This window comes from Nannospalax galili, unplaced genomic scaffold (genome assembly GCF_000622305.1).
Source record: "Nannospalax galili isolate Female #2095 unplaced genomic scaffold, S.galili_v1.0 scaffold1093, whole genome shotgun sequence".
Taxonomy (NCBI): domain Eukaryota; kingdom Metazoa; phylum Chordata; class Mammalia; order Rodentia; family Spalacidae; genus Nannospalax; species Nannospalax galili.
Genome location: NW_008333777.1, coordinates 807,547 through 828,283, shown reverse-complemented (window position 1 = coordinate 828,283; position 20,737 = coordinate 807,547). Strand labels below are relative to the sequence as shown.

The 20,737-nt window shown below is 45.8% G+C and overlaps 2 long non-coding RNA genes across 3 annotated transcripts in view; both read left to right on the top strand.

The window, feature by feature from the left end:
* LOC115069501 overlaps positions 1 to 20,737 on the top strand; it is a 156,056-nt gene that overhangs the window by 20,255 nt on the left and 115,064 nt on the right. The gene's annotated exons all lie outside the window — the stretch shown is intronic.
* The window catches only part of LOC115069503, a 31,862-nt gene that overhangs the window by 9,652 nt on the left and 1,473 nt on the right, over positions 1 to 20,737 (top strand). Inside the window, exon 2 of the long non-coding RNA XR_003848767.1 lies at positions 10,403 to 10,488. This is a non-coding gene — a long non-coding RNA (uncharacterized LOC115069503). The remainder of the gene's footprint in view (positions 1 to 10,402; positions 10,489 to 20,737) is intronic.

Here is a 20,737-nt window from a genome sequence, read left to right as displayed (position 1 = left end):
CACCCTTGGCCGCTTCACGTTCAGTCTCCCCACTGGAGTCTGCCTGGAAAGCTGGTGTCTTGGGTGGTTCCTGAGAGCTTTCTTGTGTCTTCCTCCCCTTCCATAAAATGTATCTGGACACAACTTGGCCAGAAGAAAGCCCAGACCCCTGCCATGCTATCTGATGGACGGCAGGCCTCCGTGTGAGTCCCTGACGTTCACAGCTGAAATCATTAAAGGCTGTTCTTTTAATTCCTTGTGGTCCTTCTCGCTTGTTCCTTAGAGAAACCTCTGATTTTCACTTGTGAGACGCTCGGCTGAGCTTGTCATACCCTAAAAGGTGATTTCAGTGCTCTGATGCCAAGGAACCCTTTCTGCTAATCAAAACACAGCTGCAGAGGCCCGTGTGATTTGCTAATGGGCACCCCAACTCAGGGGTATGTCTGTCTGTACCTGGAAAATAGATGTAATTAGGATAACAGATATCATAAGGCATATGCTAATGCAGCAGGTAAAACCGGCTGGAAATGCGACATGGCTCATGTTGCTGAATCCCACGAGCCCAGCTGTGCAGCTTAACCAGACGCCAGCACCATCACCCGCAGGCCTTTTCCAGCACCAGCTTTGGGGCCCTCTCTGCATGTGCTGGGTGCCTCATGCAAATGACATTTCATTTTAAATATCAAATTAGATGCCCCTAATATTCTAAAGATGCTTTTTTCAGTAGCTCCAGGTTTCAAGAGATGCAGGGACCGCAGCATCTTAGAGGGAAATGAGGGAAAGTGGGGCAAGTAGCAAGAGCACATCAATGTTGGGGTCCTGTCCTCAGAGTGACAGTGACCAGGAGGACCTGGCACATCCTTACTGTTCCAGCATCACCGTGGGGCAGAGGACTTGTCAGAGTCAGAAGGTGCAAGTTCTGTTGCTGCCTCTTTCTGCTGTGTGCATTTGGACAAGGGACTTACCTCACTGGGCCTTGGGATCCTCACCCTAAAATGGGCCCGATCCCATCATCTAACTCAAAGGGCCTGAGGAGGTAGAAGCTCAGATAACATTACTCTTTGTCATAGTACATGGAAGGGTAAAGAAAGTCAAGGAGTCACCAGGACCCTCGTTCTACCCCATCATTCCATCTCCCTGTCCTTTGGATAGTCTTTCTGCTCTGCACCTCGGTTTCCTCATCTGTAAAGTGGGCTAATTGGTGCCTGCTTTCCTGGACTATTATACATAGACAGCCAATCTAAGCAGATGGGACATACATATCAGAGAAACTAAACGGCTAACAACAGTGTTTCATTAAACAAGTGTAGCCATGCATGTTAGGTGTGGGCTCTGTGTCCACAGGGAGTTCTGATTCTGGTGGCACTGGGGAGACGGTCACTCTGGGCATTTTGTGTGTCATGGGAGTTGAGCAGGATTTGCTTCCATTTTGTCTACCCAGAGGGCTGCCTAATGCTGTCGCTGCCATCCTTTACCCAGCCAGCAGACCTGTAGTGTGAGCATTCAACTCCTACCAAGCCATAGGGTCCTGCAGGTGCACATTCAACTTTGAGGCTGGGGCCCATGTGCTCCCCTCTTGTTTTTTTGTTGTTGCTGTTGTTTTGCTTTGTTTTACTTATTTTATTTTATTGAGACAAGGTCTCACTATGTAGCACTGGCTGGTCTGGAACTCACTATGTAAACTGACCCTCCAACTCATAGAGGTCTGCCTTCCTCTGCCTCCCAAATGCTGGAATTAAAGGCATGCACCACCATGCCAGGCACATACTTTAGATTTATTTATTTATTTATTTATTTATTATTTATTTATTTATTTGGTCTTTTTGAGATAGGGTTTTCCTGTTATCCCTGCTCTCCTGGAACTCGCTATGTAGACCAGGCTGGCCTTGATTCGCCTGCTTCTGCCTGTGTGCCACCACACCCAGGTTTGTTTAGTTTTATCTTATGTGTATGAGTGCTTTGTCTGCATGTATGTAAATGTACCGAGGGCAGGCAATACCTGTGGAAGCCAGAAGAGGACCGTAGATCAGTCTCCTGGAACTGAGTTAACCATGGTTGTTAACTGTCATGTGAGTGCTGGGAACTGAACCTAGATCCTCTGCAAGAGCAGCCAGTGCTCTTAACCACTGAGCCATCTCTCCAGCCCAATTCTCCCCACTTATTTGAAGACAAGTATGCCTCCCGGCCTGACCTGCTAACTCAGTTTTCCTGCTTAGCTTCCTGAATGATGGATTACAGGGGTGTACTACCATGCGTGGCTTGGGCCTATACCTTTTTCACTTTGTCTTTGTTTGGTGCCCGAGAGCCTAGTGAATTGTAGATGAGCAGGAAACATGTACATATTTGTGAATGAATAATGAGCACTTTGAGTGACTGGATAGTTATCCATTTAGCTTTAGAATACTGGCTGAATTTGACTTTCTAGGATGCTGGTGTGGATGCTGTGGGCTTGGTGTGTCCAAGCCTGGTATGTGGTTAGGAGAAGGTAAAAGAATGACAGGATACCACCCCCTGTCCCCCTCCACCATTAGTACCCGCCTTCAGTCCTCCACCCTCAGGTGCTACCTACCCCTGTCCCCCTCCACCCTCAGGTGCCCCACCCCCGTCCTCCTCCTCCATCTTCTTTCTTCCTCATTCCTCATTATAGGGATAGCATTTCCTATGCAGCCTGCCCAAAGTCCCAGAAGTGAATGTGATTCCTTATCTAGCCTAGTTTTATGCTGCTGAAGGCATCGATGTTTGCTCAATACTGTAAGTCTTAAATAAGCATCTACATGACACATTGCAGACGATGAAAACTGTCTGCTCAAAAGATCATCTCACATGATCATGTTTCTGTCATTATCTGGGGCCTCTACAGTGGGCGAATCTCTGTAGCTACTTAAATGATAACATTAGTCCTAATACCATGTAAAATGACTAGTTACTCGGGGTAGGTTTATTTTTAATAGTGTATGTCAACAGCAAATAGCTAGGAAGACCCCAGAGGAAAAACCCTGCTCACATTCCCACTGAAGTGATGATATGGATATATTTAATATCTATATTAAAAACCTTTTAGGCGCCATGGTGATATTGAACTGGATAGTTAGAAGCAGGCAGGCGAAACCCGGGGCTGTTTATAGGCTCTCAGTGGTGTGTGTTGTGAAAACCTCTTGAGGTTGTTCAAAGTCAAACTCGGGCTTCAAAAATCTTTGACAGACATTTGACCCCCATAGTAAAATCTCTGAAGCACAAGCCCAGTGGATAAAATCACTCCCCCTCCCTGCTTTGTGAGTTTGTTGATAAGTTTGCTATGCTCTTAAAATGTTTAATTACTTGCCTGCAGCAAGAGCAAGGTTCTGTCTGAGGTTGCAATTTATTAGAGTGTCCACAACATACTTGTTATTTGCCCAAAAGATGGCCAGGGATTCTTAAAGGGAAAACAAGACACTTAGAAAAAAAAAAATTCTTTTGCTTTGTATCCCAGGGTAGCCCCAAACTCTCCTTGCTCTTGCCTCCAGGGGGCTAGGATTATAGGCAGAAGGCCCTGCCTAATTACAGACCACATTTTGAAATCCCACACAGAGTGGCACATGACAGTATTTTGGAGGTGATGCAGAGGAGGTGATGTAAACCAGTCTCCCATCCCACCCTCAGTAGGTCCCGTTCGTATGCCCTTTAGGCAGTTAATGAAAAGATGCCAGGACTGGTCCAGAGAGGGAAAATCACAACAGTAGAGGAGGAGGTTTCTTGCCAGAGTCAAGAAGAGGTTTCTTCTTTGCCTGTGGCCAGTGACACTCAGCCCTAGGGGCAGAGGACAGACGCCAGGCTTCAGGACTGCTTCATAGTTCCCTTCTCTCCCTCTGTATGGCACTCACTCTGGCCTTTCAGGTTTATCCTAAGGCAAAGACAGTTCAGGCTCCAGGGAGGGAGCACCAGCAGACTTTGGACTACGTCTGTTCCATCTGTGGACTGGCTCCAGCCATATCCAGTTTCCCATAGGCAACCACCATCTTAATGTATTACATGGAAAATTTCAGAAACAATGAACTGTAGTTTAGCCTTACAAATTCCAGAAACAATTCACAAGTTTAAAATGGTGAGCCCTTCTCTCATGTCTCCCTCAGTCCTGCTGTGGCTGTGAATCATGCCTTTGTCCAATGACTCCACAATGCATACATTATCTGCCCGTTAATGTCTTCGTAGTCATCCAGTAATCAAAGTACAGAAAACTCAAATCCTAAATGTACCTTAGAAGATGGAATGTCTGGGTGGGATTGACCCAACCTAGTGATGATGCAACGGTCCCTCCCTGGCTTAGATGTGAGAAGGAATGTGGGGTGACCTGAGTGGCAGAGAGCAACCTCAGCCCCCAGCTAAGGCCAGCAATGTAACAGGGATGCCAGACCACCACTGCCTGGAACTAGACTCTGCCAACAACCTGAATGAAGTTGGCAGTAGATTCTTTCCTAGAGCTCCCAGATGATGAACAGCCCCACTGATGGACACCTTAATTTTGACCTGTGAGACAGGGGGCAGAAAATGCAGGTGAATCCACCTAGGCTTCTGGCTCCAAAACTGATGTAATGATGAGTTTTTTGGAGCAGCTGGATTCAGAGTAGTTCATAGTCACAGGACACTAGTTCACAGGACTCCATGAATCAGAAACAGGGATCGTGGTTCAGTTTTCCCTACCCTAACACACAGGGATTTTATTTAATTTTAATTTTTAAAGCATTCTTTTATTTATATACATATGATATACACATATGTATTGTATGTATGATGTGGTAGGGAGGAAGGAGCACACATGCAACAGTATGCATGTGGGAGCCATAGAACATCCTTGTGGAGTTGATGCTCTCTTTCCATCTTCATGTGGGTTCCCGGGATTGAACTCAGGTCCTCAGGCTTTTCAGCAAGCACTGAGCCATCTTGCTGGCTATTTTTTGTTTGTTTTTCAAAAAGGCAGTCTCATGCCAATTTTGAAACAGATGCATCTTAGCTCTGGAAATTGTTATTGAATATGTCAGTGCTGTTGTCATGAAATGCTTCTTCTAATTATGTGGTTATTAAATAAATTAAAAAAAAAAAAAGGGTCTCATATAACCAGGGTCACCTGGCCTGGAACGCCCTATGGATCTGAGGCTAGAACTGGACCGATTCTTCTGCCTCCACCTCCTGAGTGCCGCCACACTAGGCTTACGAGGTTTTCGATTTGGCAGAGCACTTCCGTCTACTACAGTCCTCAGGGATGGGCAGAGCGGACTGAAGAACTCGCCCAAGACACTGAGCCAGGAAACAGGCAAGGGGGTCTTGATGAGGATTCTGTGTGCTGTGGGATGAGGGTTTCCTCCACTCTGTTTTGCCTTCACACTAAGTATTTGGCACGCTTGTAGTTGGACGCCTGTAAAAGACACAGGGAAAAACCCAACTGCCTGAGCAGCAGGCCTTTTCTTCAGCTGACGTTGGAACCGGGAAAGCCGGTCGGGAAAAGGACTTCCAGCTGTGAGCCCGGCAGCGTGTGGGGGCGGGGCCGGGGCAAGCCGGGAAGTGTGCTGTTCAGATCAGGGATCGAGGGGGAGGATATGCACAGGACCGCGATGCCCCCAGGAGCAGCATCTTCAGGCTGCCTGCCCTGGTGGGTATTGGCAGAGATGGGATCTAGAGCCTTATTTCTGTCTGGCTCTCCCTGAGACCACCAGAAGACCCACCGGTGCCTCAGGGTGCCGTGGGGGAACACAGCGTTCTCCCCTTCACTCACGGAGAAGTGGAGACCTTTCAAGGTCACAGACATGGATCCAGCACCTGCACAAGCACGCTTTCTCTTTGTTGGTTCACGGTGACTGCTGGACATATCTGAGTGCTTCTGCGGTGCATGGCAGAGCCGTGCGGGTGATCAGGCACAAGGCTCACAGAGGTGGAGCGCAGACTCAGTTCTGGGTACTGTCTTGAGAGTACTATGTTCTCTTGACTCTCAGAGGGCCACTGTGCCCCTGGAGATGTTATTATGGTTCTTCACAGGAGTCTCTGGCCAGAGGCGATCCCAGTTTAGGGGCTCCTCTCAAAGAAATGCCATGTTAAGATAGAGCACCCAGGGTCAGGGCAGGGGAAGGCTGGGAAAAGGTTCCAAAGTCTGGCAGTGCACCCTTGAGCGGAAAGTTAGTCAAGCCCATGTGACTTGCCTTGGTCAATAGGCGATGCTAATGAAACAGGTGTGCGTCGCTTCCTAGGGGACACATTCTGGGTCCTGTGTCATCTCTGCCCTCTTCCTAATGCTGGATAGTTCAGGCCCTGGATTGACTAGGGAAGCTCTGTTAAGATGCCTATGTTCCTGGGCCCAAAGGGGACTGCTTCTGGATAAACACCACCCCCAACCCCCGCATTTCCATTGATCTTGGTCATTTATCTCATTCTTGGAAAGCTGGCCGGCAGTGACCAGTAAAAGAAAGCCATGGCTGTAAACACCAAAACTAAGGAGGGGGCAGTCACAGAAGAGAGGTGCATGCCAAGAACCCCGGACCCCTGCAGTGAGGCCCAGGTTCGTGCGCGGGCTATTGGCAAACAGAAGCTCATGAGTGGGGCGCTTAGAAAAGGGTTATGCAACAAAACAAGGTCCTCTGCTGCAGGACTTAGCAGCATCTTAAACCACGCATGCTGTGAGCATCAAAAGTCACCCTGCTGGCTGTGGGAACCCCACCATCCCTTTTTTCAATCTGTTGAAATCTGTTGGGAAAGATTATGATCCAAAATATTCTTTGAGACATTCTGTCTAATCTTTCCTTTAGGCTTTCCTCATCACCTCCTGTTACCTAAGTCCCTTTCTCTCCAAGGATTTACTTTATCTGTTTGTTTGTTTGTTTGTTTTTGAGATGGAGCCTCATATACCCCAGGCTGGCTTTGAACTCTGTGTGTGTGGGAAGATGGTCTTGAACTTCTGATCTTCCTGCCTGCCTCTATACCTGAGTGCTGGGATTATAGGCCCGCACCCCCACCTCTGGCCTATGTCTGGTTTATGTAGGAGTTACATCCTCAACCCTCCAGGGTTTTTTTGTTTGTTTGTTTGTTTTTTGGATTGCAGTATTTCTGTTTTCAGGAAATGGATCTTTTCTGTAAATCTGGTATTTTAAAAACATAGGTGGTCAGTAGAGAGTGGGGGAGGGTATTCCACATCTGTTACTCTCTTCCACACACATACACCAGCTTTAGGCTGGTTACAGGTGTAACTAGTCCTGGTCCCTAACTCGGGGTGACTTTAATAGTTTTTCCAGCCCTTGGCTTTCAAAGCACAGGGACAAGGGAGACAGCAACTTTCTCAGGGAGACAATCGGCCCTCAGCCTGGGGGCACAGCCTCGGGGAGGAGGAGAGGGAAGAGGAGGAGGAGAGGGAAGCCTCTGAGCACTAAGCAAAAGGGGCCCCTTTTATGGCTTTCCTGTTTATGGTGAGAAGTAAGCAGCCTGGGAGCCAGGTTGTCGCTGACAACAGCTGGCCAGGGACCATCTTTCTAGGGGGTGGGGGATCTGCCAGTCATGCTTGTCTGGGGTACATTGTTTTACACCAGCATCTTGGGGCAATTTTGCTTCACCCCAAACCATCTGCTTCACCCACATGGGTGGCCTTGTTTTTTTTTTTTTTTTTTTTTGTGTGTGTGTGTGTGTGGTGACTTTGGGTATCCCTGTATACAACTGGGGGTGGGGGGGTGGGGGGACGACGCGACACTGGGAAGCTGTGTGACTTCAGGTGAGCCCTGTGCTTCTCAAGGACTCATTTGCAGTGGTGAGTGGTAGCCCTCTCGGGGATTTGGGAGAATGTGCAGATGGATGTGTCTGGCATGTGGTAAGTGTCAATAGTGTTTACAGCTAAGATGGTTTCATCTTCCCTCCAGGCTCAGCTTGGGGCTGCAGGAGCGGGTGGGGGGTTGAGGGGACTCCACCCGCATGCTCTGAGCAGCTTTCCCCGGCTTGGCACATAGAACACTCTGCCTCCAGGGAAATGTGGACTGTGATGGACCACAAGGCGCCCAAAGAAAATGAAGAACACTGCACCAGGGCAGCCAACGCCGGGAGAGATCAATAAGCTGGAATTATCAAGAATGGTATCGAGGGGGGGGAGAGAGAGAGAGGGAAACAGAGAGGAGGAAGGGCAGGAGATGCCAGAGGGAGAACATGACTCTCTCTCTCTCTCTCTCTCTCTCTCTCTCTCTCTCTCACACACACACACACACACACACACACATGCAGAATTTCACAACAGAGGAAACAAACAGGAAAGAGCAATGTGTGCCTTGCCTGTCCCCCTGGCATCTCTGGGTGGGCAGGACACGGAGCCATCATGGCTGACCTGCCTTATCTAGTGCTAAGTTCTTAACCACACTACTCCTCCAAATTTTGAACACAGGAACAAGAGTAGAGGGGCCCAAGTACATTATCTAGAAGGAACAAGTAACTCTGCTACAAGGTGTCTGATTATGGATTTACTCACATTCAGATATTGAAAACAGTAGAGACCATAGCATGCTGGTTAGAAACAGAACTTTGACCTTCCAGGGTCACCATCATTCTGGAACTGAAGACACCTCCGGCCACCGCTGATGTCCCTTCCGGGGCCTACCATGAGTCTCTTGCAACCAAGCCAGCTTGGGTATCTGCTGGCTTTTCATGAGTGCCACCAGCTCGCCACTTTCTGTTTTTGTTCTTCCCTAAGATGTAACTTTCCTTTTAAAGAGTAGTTTAATTTTACAGCAAAACTGGGAGGTAGACACAGAAGTTTCCCATATACTGTCCCCTTTGCCCCGGAGGCGGGTAAGCATGCTACCAGTGAGTTCAGTGAAGCCAGCCTTCTTTTTACCTTGCATTTTGAGGCAGGATCTTACTAAGTTGTCCAGGGTGGCCTTGAACTCACCCTATAGCCCAGCAGCCCTCGAACTTGCAATCCTGCTTCTGCCTCCTGAGTGTCTGAGATTAAAAGGTATGAACCACCAGGCCTGCACACCCAATTTTGAGATTTTTTTTTTTTTTCTCTTTCTGCAGAACTAGGGATCAAACCCAGGGCTCAGTGCATGCTAGGCAACCACTCCAGCGCCAAGTTACATCCTAGCTCTGAAGGACATTTTGGACACAGAGCAAATATGCAAGCAGGCAGACTTTCATTTGGGCTTTGCTGTGACCAGGCTCAGGGTTTTCACAAGCATTATCTCATTAGTGGGCTTCATCTCCATGACACCCACGGGAACAATTTCTAGCCCCATTTGTGGGTTGAGCTGTGGATGGCAGGATCCCTGCCCTTCCCCCTCACAGAGCATGCAGCCTAGTGGATGCTCAAGTGACTGTCAGCATGCCGCTGTGCCCTCAGGGTCATCACCACTGGGGACAGTGTGGAAACAGGTTTGGGAAGTTCTCTCTGGGCATTCAAAGACTCACAGTTCAGGGTGAGGGGAGGGTGACGGCCAGGGGGGCAAGTTGACTTGATAGAAGGAAGGAATCCTATAAGGCCCCCACCTGCAGTAGGAGTTTCAAAGGCAGCTGTCTTATATGGGCTTCCTGGCTATTGCTGCCCCCTGTACCCAGAAGGATGGAGAACTTCCTTTCCCAGCTCTGGGCTATAGGTTTTACAAGCCAGGTAGCCACCTGGCTCCTTCCTGGAGAATGGTATGGCTGTCCAGGTTCCTGGGAGGTAGAGGACTAGAGGACTGGAGACAGCACAGAGCCTGGTACTGGGTCAGTAGGACTTTCTCATGCCCTCAGCATCCTCTCCCAGGCAGGCACTGCCCAGGACCATCCTCTCCTGGGAGAGGTTCCACCTGTCTGGACGTTTACTCATCCTTCATCTGTGGGAGAATTAGAGAACTTATGGTGTGTCAGTGGTTTTGGGGTGTAGGGGCTTCCCACATCTGTCCTCTTGTGTCTTGTGTATTCTCTAATTCCCCCACAGGCTGGACTTTTGGAAGGAGAGTGGGATTTCATTCGTTTCCATTCTTTTGCTATTTCAAAATTGACATCCTGACTTTGGGCAAAGGCAGCAGGGAACTGCTTTTTATTCTTATCTTTTTGTTTTGTGTTTTCATTTCACAGTGTATAAAATTGCTGGAAAGCCTCATTTGGATACAATGAAGCCAGATACCAGAAACCTAGGCTCCCCTGTGTATAGCAGTCATTGCTTTTCTCTGCTTTCCAGATACTATGCTGTTTTCATTTAGAAAGTTATTTTCCAAGCTGGGTGTGGTGGCGCACACCTGTAATCCCAGCACCCGGGAGGCAGAGACAGGTGGATCTCTGTGAGATCAAGGCCAGCCTGGTCTGCATAGCGAGTTCCAGGACAGTTGGGGCTACAGGGAGACTCTGTCTCAAAAAAAAAAAGAAAGTTATTTTCCTACTTCCATAAGATATGGATAGAGAAAGGGTGGTTTTAAAATAGTAATATCTATTTCTCCATTTCAATTAGAGGAAAAAGCCAGTCATAGAGTGGGGACTCTGTCACAAAAATGGAGCTTCCAGCATGGCCAACAGTACCCCAGGGCTCACATGCAGGTAAGGGAATGTTTGTCCTGATTCTAATACTTCAGCCCCCAGATCTGCTGGTTCTTCTATGTGGTTCAGAAACACTAAGGTGAGAGTCTACAAAATGACTAAAGGAGCCTTCGATGTGAAGCAGCTGGTTGTCGAGCTGAAGGAATTTTAGTTCTGGAATAAGCTGGTCCAGACTGTTGGCTTCCACCCTTGTGGGGAGAGTTGTGTCACCTCCTGCAGGGCGATCATTTTCATGCTTTTAGGTTAAGGAGACATCTTGAACTCTGAAAGAGTAACAGCATGGGGGAAAATCATGCAGATGGTGACTTTCCCCTCTACTTTTTAACCACTCAGATTCATCCCTCTCTTTGTCTCTGTCTCCTTTAGCTCTCTCCAAGCCAGACAAGAAGCTGGCTGGCTTGGGCATCCATGAGTAGATGGGTGGGTGGTCTGAGGGGAGGGAGGTTGAGGGAATACGGTAATTTCCCTAAGAATCTGGGGCTGAGCTAAGAGCTGCAAGTCAAGAGGATGATGAGCACAGGGGTAACAATGGCCTATCTTTCTCTTTTTCTTTCTTTCTTTCTTTCTTTCTTTCTTTCTTTCTTTCTTTCTTTCTTTCTTTCTTTCTTTCTTTCTTTCTTTCTTTCTTTCTTTCTTTCTTTCTTTCTTTCTTTCTTTCTTTCTTTCTTTCTTTCTTTCTTTCTTTCTTTCTTTCTTTCTTTCTTTCTTTCTTTCTTTCTTTCTTTCTTTCTTTCTTTCTTTCTTTCTTTCTTTCTTTCTTTCTTTCTTTCTTTCTTTCTTTCTTTCTTTCTTTCTTTCTTTTTTTCTTTCTTTCTTTCTTTCTTTCTTTCTTTCTTTCTTTCTTTCTTTCTTTCTTTTTTCTTTTTCTCTCTCTCCTCTCTCTCTCTCTCTTTTGATATTGAGTTCGACACTGGTAAGAACTCCCATTCTGGATTCTTTATGAAGTAGTTTATAAACCTATGGCTGATAGCACTGAGCACTGAGGAAGAAAAATTATTTATTTTCCTAAAATACATTAATCTGATGTATGTATTTTGTGAAAACAGGAGAGAAAGACACAGTAGGTGTGGGACCCCAACTGGTCTAACTGCTTCTTTCTGCTTCTGTAGTTTGCTTGGCTTAAGACGGCACCAACTCCATTTTGACTAGCTGTTTCAGGCATGTTGTAATCTTCAGCTACCACCCCGTCCTGGAAAGCTATAGATCAAGCAAGCCCAGGCATATAAGGTAAAAACAGAAACTTCTGGCCCTACAGATAACAGTCAATGCATTCCAATGCCCTAAGGACAGCCCCTACCAATAAGAATCCTCCCCATACTCAGGGCATAGGACCATCCAATCATTTTAAAGGATGCTTGGCACGGACTTCTGTGAAACTCCCCTATAAAAGCCTACCCCACCCTAGATGGGGCTCTCAGTACGGATCCGCTGCGTCGGTGAAATCTGAGGGCCCGAGCTTAAGCCCGAATAAGGGCTCTTTGCTGTTGCATACACTCCAGACTCCTTGGTGGTCATTGGGGATCGCAAGATCTGGGCGTGACATAGGAAAGTTCCTGTTGCTGCTGCTGAGGTATTTTGCAAGGTGGTTTAGACTGGACTGCTCTTTTTTTCCCTTTTTAAAAAACGAATTTTTGTGAATTTCATACAATATATTTTGATTATATTTAGATCCTCTCCCCATCTGCCCCTGCCCAATTTCATGTACTCTATTTTATGTATATGTATAGATATGCATATGTGCATAAATATGCATAAATGTATGCCTGTAGAGTCCAATTTTTGTCCCTAAATGCCCTTTAGTGTGAATCCATCCACTGGAACCTGGCTAACCTACCAAGACTCACACTCATAAAAGAGAATGACTTTCCCTTTCCCAGAAGTTGAGGTAGAATTGGGGTTTCTTACTCACTTCCCCATGTCCATACTGGGATTTTGTTTGACTTGAACTTACATGGATCTTGTGCTTGCTGTGACCATTACTGTGAGTTCATATGAGTAACTTCCCAGCTATCTGGAAAACTCTGTTTCCTTGTGGTCGTCCGCCACCTCAATCTCATACAATCTTTCTGCCCCCTCTTCCACAATGATCTCTAAGCTTTTGGAGGTAGAAGTTTGATATAGGTGATTCAGGGATAAGCAGTCTGCAGCCTCTTGTTATGGTCAGTTACGGGTTTCTGTGTTAATCACCATCTGCTGCATAAGGAAGCTTTTACAGTGAGAGAGTTGAGAGACGGATTAATCTATGGGTATAATAATAAGTTATTAGGGCCAGGTGTGGTGGTGCCCACTTTTAATCCCAGCACTGGGGAGGCAGAGGCTGGTGGGAGATTGAGGCCAGCCTGGTCTTCATAGTGAGTTCCAGGCCAGCTGTGGCTACAGAAAGACCCTGTCCCAAGAAACGATCAAAACAACAACAACAAGACCAGTAAGTCATTAAGAGTCAGTTTAATACTATATCTATTTAGCAGAATGATGAAGAAAACCCAAACTGAACTCATTTCTTCTCCACCCATGTTAATATACTTTACTTTCTTTTCCACGTTTAACTATTTAAATATTTGTGACAAGGTAATTTTGCTTTCTAGTTGTTGTTTTTCTTTTTCTTCCCTGTCAAGATGTCGCTTCTCTGCTTAAACATCCAGAAATAAGAATTTCTGTGCGTACTTGAACATACCCATGCTGGGTAGTCTTGTGGTCTGTGTTCCCCTGTGACATTAAAGTACCTGTCTCCTGAAGGATGAGACATCAGGGTGGCTTTTGGTGCAAAAGTTTAAGCTTGCTCCAAGTTCTAAAAATGTCTCCCTCTTAATACGCTGGGATTTCTACCTGTTTATTAACATGGACCTAGTGCATGCTTTCTGGGCTGATTTACGGTTGTATTAGGAAAAACTCCACAGGGATATAAAATACAGTGTTCCATGCTTGGGCCTGATCTTACACACTATCGGTGATTGCAAGTGCATTTTATAACCCTGTGCCAAATCGAAATCAAGGTGATTTGCGCATCAATCTCATGGATAAAATCGGCACGCTCAGTTGCAGCCTGACCTTCATGGTACCTTGGCTGGTACAACTTGTCGATGTACTTTAGACAATTACCCAGGGACAGCTGGGAAATGCGGCAGAAGTGACCAGAGTTGGACCAGCTGAATCAAAAGGCTTAAAGCTGCTTACCTGGAGACTCCTCCGAGGAGAAGGCGGAGGAGGAGGGGTGCTCTTAGGGCTTTGTACCACACAGGCACTGTAGGCAGCACGAACTGCCTCGGGCCCTTTTGCACGTTCTTTTGAAGCATCCCTGACCTGCCTAGCAATTCTAAAACCCCAAAGTAGACTGTCACAACAAGCTGACAGAAAACTGTGTCTGAGAAAGCCAACAGGACACGGGCTCTTCCTGCCTTATTTATAATCTTGAGAGCTCCGCTTACTGTAGGCCAGAAAAGTAATTCAGTTTTTCAGATGAACAGGGACGAGGAACTCAGTGGCAGCTATTTTATTCTCGACACTGTCAACTGTGGGTTCTGCAGTTATCACAGAAGCAGGTCAAGACTTCGTGAGGAATCTGACAGTCTCTCTGTAAAGTTCAGACTCTAATCGCACGCACATCTCCATCAGTGCAGTCACAAGTCTCCAGAAGGGTTAAAGTTATTTTGAACAGATTCATGGAAATTGTAGATTTTTAGAACCTAAAGTTTTCTCAGTGCTGTTGGTCAGAGGGTATATTTAGGATAAATATTTGTAAGTTAGGGTTTTATGACTATAATCTGAGTTTCTCAACTTATATTTAACCCAAACTTCTTTTTAAAGTAATTTCATCTCTTTTGAGTCTGTACCCTTTCATAGCCCAGGGAGGAACTCAAATGGCTCTTCAAGTGCCCAGCCTGCTTTATGAAGTCCCTTTAAGATCTGCTAATGGTGGGATGATTATTAACATAAATGCCTTGTGTAGGAAACTGGACTTAATTATAATATATGTAATTAGTCATTGGTCAGCCTAGAAGTTACAATTTATCGTTCCTTAATTTGCCTTTATCATCAAAGATATTTAATTTAAATGAATTATTTTTAAAAATAGCCTGATTTGAATGGTGAGCATTTAGTAAACTTCAAAATTATTTTTTTGAAACTCTTCTAAGTCCTTTCACATACAATTTCAGAAAATAATATACCAGCATCAAGGATGGCTTGTACCTGTTGGTTAAAAAAATGGGAAAAGTACTTTTGTAAGAAGAAATACACAGTTTTTTCTTCCAGACTCTCATTTTCAGAGTACCTGATAAACTTTTACGGCAGGAGGGTTCAAGTCCTAGTGGTCAGAATATGGAGTCTGCAAGGTGAGACATTGCTTTGTTAAGCAGACTATCAGATACTCTTCTGTGTAGGTAATAATTCCTCCTGGACAGGGTAAAAGAGAGCAGCTGCTTGTCACCCACGTTGTTTTTGTGTAAAAGGACAGTCCTTGGGCTTTTCACAGGGCTTGTTCCATGCAGCTCCACTGGCTTTTCAGACAAAGGGCTCCCGCGTTCTCTTCCTTGATCCCTGCCCTGTCGTGACTCTGGGGTCCTTGACCATACAGGCCTGACTTGCTCCCATCCCTTTGTCTCTAAATTAATGCGGGTGTTCAGCAGACCCTTGGCCCCGTGTGTGAGAGAGTGGCCTCTGCCATTCCACCCTGCTGCCCAGGAATCTTTTTAATAAATGCAGCTACAGTATGACTCGCAGTGCGTTAGTCTGAAATGTGTCCACTGGGATGTGACACAGGACATCAGAGTCATCTCTCCTGAGATACAGGAACCACCATTCCCAGGGTGATGTCTGTAAGAATAAACCTTTCAAGGGGCTGGAGAGATGGCTTAGCGGTTAAGAACACTTACTGTTCTTGCAGAAGACCCAGGTTCGAATCCCAGCACCCACATGGCAGCTAACAACTGTCCATAACTCCAGTTCCAGGGGATCTGACGGCCTCTGCTGTCCTCCGCAGGTATTGTACAACACAGGTACACTTACCTACATGGAGGCAATACATGCCTACACATAAAACAAAAACAATAAGGCTGGGCGTGGTGGCGCACGCCTTTAATCCCAGCACTTGGGAGGCAGAGGCAGGAGGGTCTCTGTGAGTTCAAGGCCAGCCTGGTCTACATAGCGAGTTCCAGGACAGCTGGGGCTACAGGGAAATACTGTCTCAAAAAAAAGACCAAAAAAAAAAAACCAACCCCCCCCAAAAACAAAAAACAAAGCAAAAAACCCCCAAACAAATAGCCCCCCCAAAATTAAAAAAAAATTAAAAAATAAAAACAATAAATAAAATATTAAAAAAAAAGAGAATAAACCTTTCAAGCTCCCATGTCTCCTGCCGGAGAGCCTCCTCGGTCATTTGGACATGACTTTAGAACTCACTGAATGCAGAGATCAGAATGCTGCTGTCTCCATATTGTCTGCCCAGATCAGAAATGGAGGTGGTTGATTTTGTTTAATGCTTTTTTTCTAAGAGTGCAGCAATCTGAGTGCAACTTGAATTCTTCCTGTGGATGGAAATTGTGTTCTTTTGTTGAGGTGGGATTGGGGGTGAAGATGGGGCATCCTTTGAGGACAAAACCTCAGAATACCCTGTTGGGGGGTTTTGGGGGCTCTTCTTGGGTGATGGGCATAATGAAGTCATCTCTACAAAGGCTCCTCAGCTGCTTCTCTGCCCAGGAAGCCCTAGTATGCGTGGGTGTGCACAAAGGGGTGTGCATATCATGAGGGGGACTCTGAATGCAGGGAACCTAGAGACAGCAAACCCCCTAAAAGAGATGTCCTGAACATCGCTCCAAGCCAGCAGTTCCAAGGCTAGGTAGGAACCGGCCATTTTACAGATGAAGTGTCCACCCTTGCTCTGGGGCTCTGAGTGTGTGGATTAATGCCGAGGCCTGGCCCAGGTCCCTTTGCTGGCTCAGGGGTCAAGTCACCTACTGTGCAACAGCTCAGGTGACTCAGAGCTACCACCTGCCTTGGCAGCCCACAGTGAACAGCTGGCCTGGGCTTTGCTTCTATCAGAGCAGGCTTGGGCTGTACTCAAGGCCCCTTCTTTTCTCTCTCCTCCTCCTCTCCTCCCCGGAGTATGACCTCAGTTAATTCTAAGCATTCAGCTTCCTGTCTCAGGCTGTGTTGTTGGGTGCCTTTTCTGTCATGAGACTTACAGCCAGGAGTGCTGTTCAGTAACAAAACCTGGCCTCCAGTTTCTCCCCAGACTCGCCTGAGATCCCAAAGTGTCTGTAGATCTGATTTCTTCCTCTTCACCTTCCAGGCAACTTGTTTAACCTCATTGAAAGTAAGCTCCCAAGCAAACACCCATGAGAACAGGAATTTTAGCCTCCGTGCTCAATGCTGTTCTCTCAGTGTCTAGAGTAGTTCTTGATGTATAGTAGATCCTCCTGGTGGCAGCGCACACTTTTAATCCCAGCTCAGAAGAGGCAGTGGCAGGGCGATCTCTTGCGAGACTGAAGCCAGCCTGGTCTACATAGTGAGTTCCAGGCCAGCCGGGGCCACAGGGAGACTCTCAGAAACCAAAACCAAAACCAAAGACACATTGTAAGGAAAATGAATTTTGTCAAGAGCCAGGACTAAGAGGCTTTAAAGTGTGCCTTTACTCTGCTCTGTGGCTCTGAACAAAATGGTGGACTTTGTCCTTCAAGTCTGCCAGTGATGCTAGTTCTGCTCTACAAGACAGGAGAGTATCAGTGGCATCTACTGCAACTTTGAATTTTAAGATCTATGAAATTGATTTGAAAAGGACAATTTCAGGAAGTTAAGCAATTCTAGAATTCATAGCAGGTAGTGTTTCTAGAAAATATGCTGCAGATGTGCTTTCTTAGATGTTTCATCTTTCGAAATTAACTAGGGTTGAGAAGTAAAAAGAAATGAATGGCAGGCAGCTCATAGCAGAGCCTGTGAGTATGGCTAAAGTAGTTTTAGAACAACATACAACCTCAGTATGCGCATCAAAACAGGGCACAAAACACAGGATCCAGACAGCCAGCACAGAGGCCAAACAAACAGTAATACCACCAACTCTAACACACATGCACACTCATATATACACACACTCACACACATACAAATACACATAACACTCAAATACATGCCCAAATACAAACACACACAATCATACACATACAGGCACACACATATACACAAACACACAAGCATACACACAATGCACTCATACATGTACCACACACATACACACATGCACAAACATAAATAAATATTCACACATATATGCACACATATACATCCATACTTGTATATACACATACAAATACACACATGAATACATACATACACACATATACAAATACACATACTTATCCATATACTCACATGTATGTATATATAAACACATGCAGAACACACACACATACATACCGATATATACTCACATATACACATACACAAATACACATACATACACATACACACATTCACACATGTACATACACATGCACGCATACATACACATACACTATATACTCACATATACACATACACAAATACACATACATACACATACACACACATTCACACATGTACATACACATGCACGTTATACAAATATAAACACACACAAACACAAACATACTCATAATACAAACCCACATGCACACACAAATACATACATATAGACATATACAAACACACTAGCACACATACACACACATGCACAAACATATGTATATGTCCCCCACAAATACACTACACTCACATATACACACATACACATACCTACACACTCACATATACATACGTAGAAATTCACACATATACACAGATACACACATGTACTCACCTACGCAGGTATACAAATACACAAACACACATATACACACATACATGCACATGTACACACATACATTCACATATGTACACACTTTATACACTGACATATGCACACATAAGACACACATAAACATGCATGCACACACACGCATCAGAGTTAGGAAATGGCAGTGGGGATGTATTTGTAGCAGGATGTTTTCTGATTACAGTCACCAAGAGTGCATTTTCTGGTGGGTAATAATTGAACTATATGCTGACATTGTGCAGAGTATGAAGCTTTGCAAGAGACATAGCCACTCTAAAACAGCCAGCCGTGGTTTACCGTACCTAGGACGTCCTCAGAAAGTACCAGTGGAAGAAGATAGAAGAGGTGGCTTGGGGGAAGTCCTGCGGAGAGCGGGGTCCACTCATTCTGCGCCTTGCTGAGAGTGATGGTTGACCTCAGTTGTCAACTTGATGAGGTCTAGAATCTTGGGAGAGACTCCTCAGAGCCTGCCTGTACTCTTTTTTTTTCATGTTGATTAGGTTAATTGAGGGGGAAGGCCTGCCCACTGTAGGCAGCATCATTCCCTTACTAGGATCCTGGGCTGTATAAAAAGGTGAACTGAGCATAAGCATTCATTGTTCCTTGTTTCCTGACTGGACATTAGTTATCAGCAGCCTCAAGCTCCTGCTGCTGTGACTGTGAGCCAGAATAAACCTTTTCTCCCTTAAGTTGTTTTTGTTAGGGCATTTTATCACAGCAACAGGAAAAGGAAGGAAGATACTGGGTGGTGTGCCCTGTTCACTGTGGTACAGCACTGGTAGAACCCGGAACCCTGGGTGTGGTAGGTGGGATTGGGGAGTAGGGAGGTGGACCCCAAGCCACCATCAGGAGTCTCCAGTGCTGGGCAGCTGGAGAGGCAGAGGAGGACAACGAGCTTCCTTTTCTAGTTCTATTGGGTAGATATTCTGATGACTAACACAGACTAAACTCTCACTTCAGTACTGGTGAGCAGAGACTCCTGGGAAAATCCTGTCTGGGCCCCAAGCAATGAAGGCACCCAATGTTTATTTCTTTTAGCAGGCTTCTGTTCAGAACAGCAGCTTAGAGTGTAGGCCAAGCACTTCTCTGTGATGTGTTCTCTGGTCAGAATGCTGTTTGCTCCTCCCTGATGCCAAGGAGGAGTAACCAGGAAACAGGAAAGCCAAGTCAGTTCACCTGAGGCTGCTGGACCACATGCACTGTTGAATGGGCCTTAGACCCAGGGGTCTGGAGGCTTCAGTGTAAAAGTGAATGCTTGGATGGACTTTCCATGGCTTATTGGTTACCTGAAGCCTTGTTTGGTTTGATATGCTATCAAACCAGCAGAGTCATAATGCATTGAGGGAGGTCTTCAGTGGGAAAGGTCCTAAACCATTTAGATTCATGCTTGGTTTATGAAAAAACACAGGCTACAGGGGGACTCTCTGTGACTTGCTTTTTGGGCCGTTTTCATATTGAAAACAAAATAACAGAGACCATAATATCCTATTTCAGAAGGGAGTGGAAATATAAAATTTTGAGTCCTATGAAATCGTCAGTATTTGATCATTTCTTTACTTGTAAAGACAACGGTTTCATGGAGTCAACCTGATAAAATGTGATCTGGGGAGTCATATTGTAGAGACTTAGAACCAGTCGTGGCTGTGAATTGTTTCCCTCTGTTTAGAAAACACGAAGACGGTCTCTGTAGGATCTTCTTTTCCGTTGTATTATTGTCCTTTCTGTCCTGCAACCTGCCTGCTGTCTTTACAGTGCACTGTAGGGGCAAGCTCTGTGAACCAGAAATACTGGCTAGAAGAGTGTAGATGTGTTCATTTCTGTGTTCAGTTCTTAATTGATTTGAAAATTGCCTGGGAGACACACAGACATACATATATACGCAAAGCAAATGTTAGGCCACAGGCTTTTCTCGGGACAGTCAGATGAAGATGTCTGTGTTATTGGAACGTGGATGTCACCTGGAAGAATAGAGTGGAATCAGTGTGGTGGGGGAGGCGGGTGGTCCCTCTTGGTTATCAAGTAGGATGACTCCCCGAATATGACAATAAATCACCGCAGGAATCAATCCGGCGGGAGGCCACTGCTCCACGCTGATAATGCATCAATCAATATTTAATGTTTACGCTTTAATTAATCCACACACGGGAAGCATTCTTTCAGTGACAAAAATAAAGGGATGAGAAATAAAACACCTTTTATATCAAGGAGATGTGAGTGCACAGCCTGTCTGGGTGCCTTTGATTGGAGCTGTCATTGATCACCAGGAGTCTCTCCAGCCATCCAGTTGCATTTGGATATCAAGCTAATGTGGGGGAGGGGCCCAGGGATGGCAGAATTCAGCCTGGGAAGGTGGTGGCTTCCTCAGAACTGCAGCCTCTGTATGGATTCCTGCAAAGGCAGCACAAA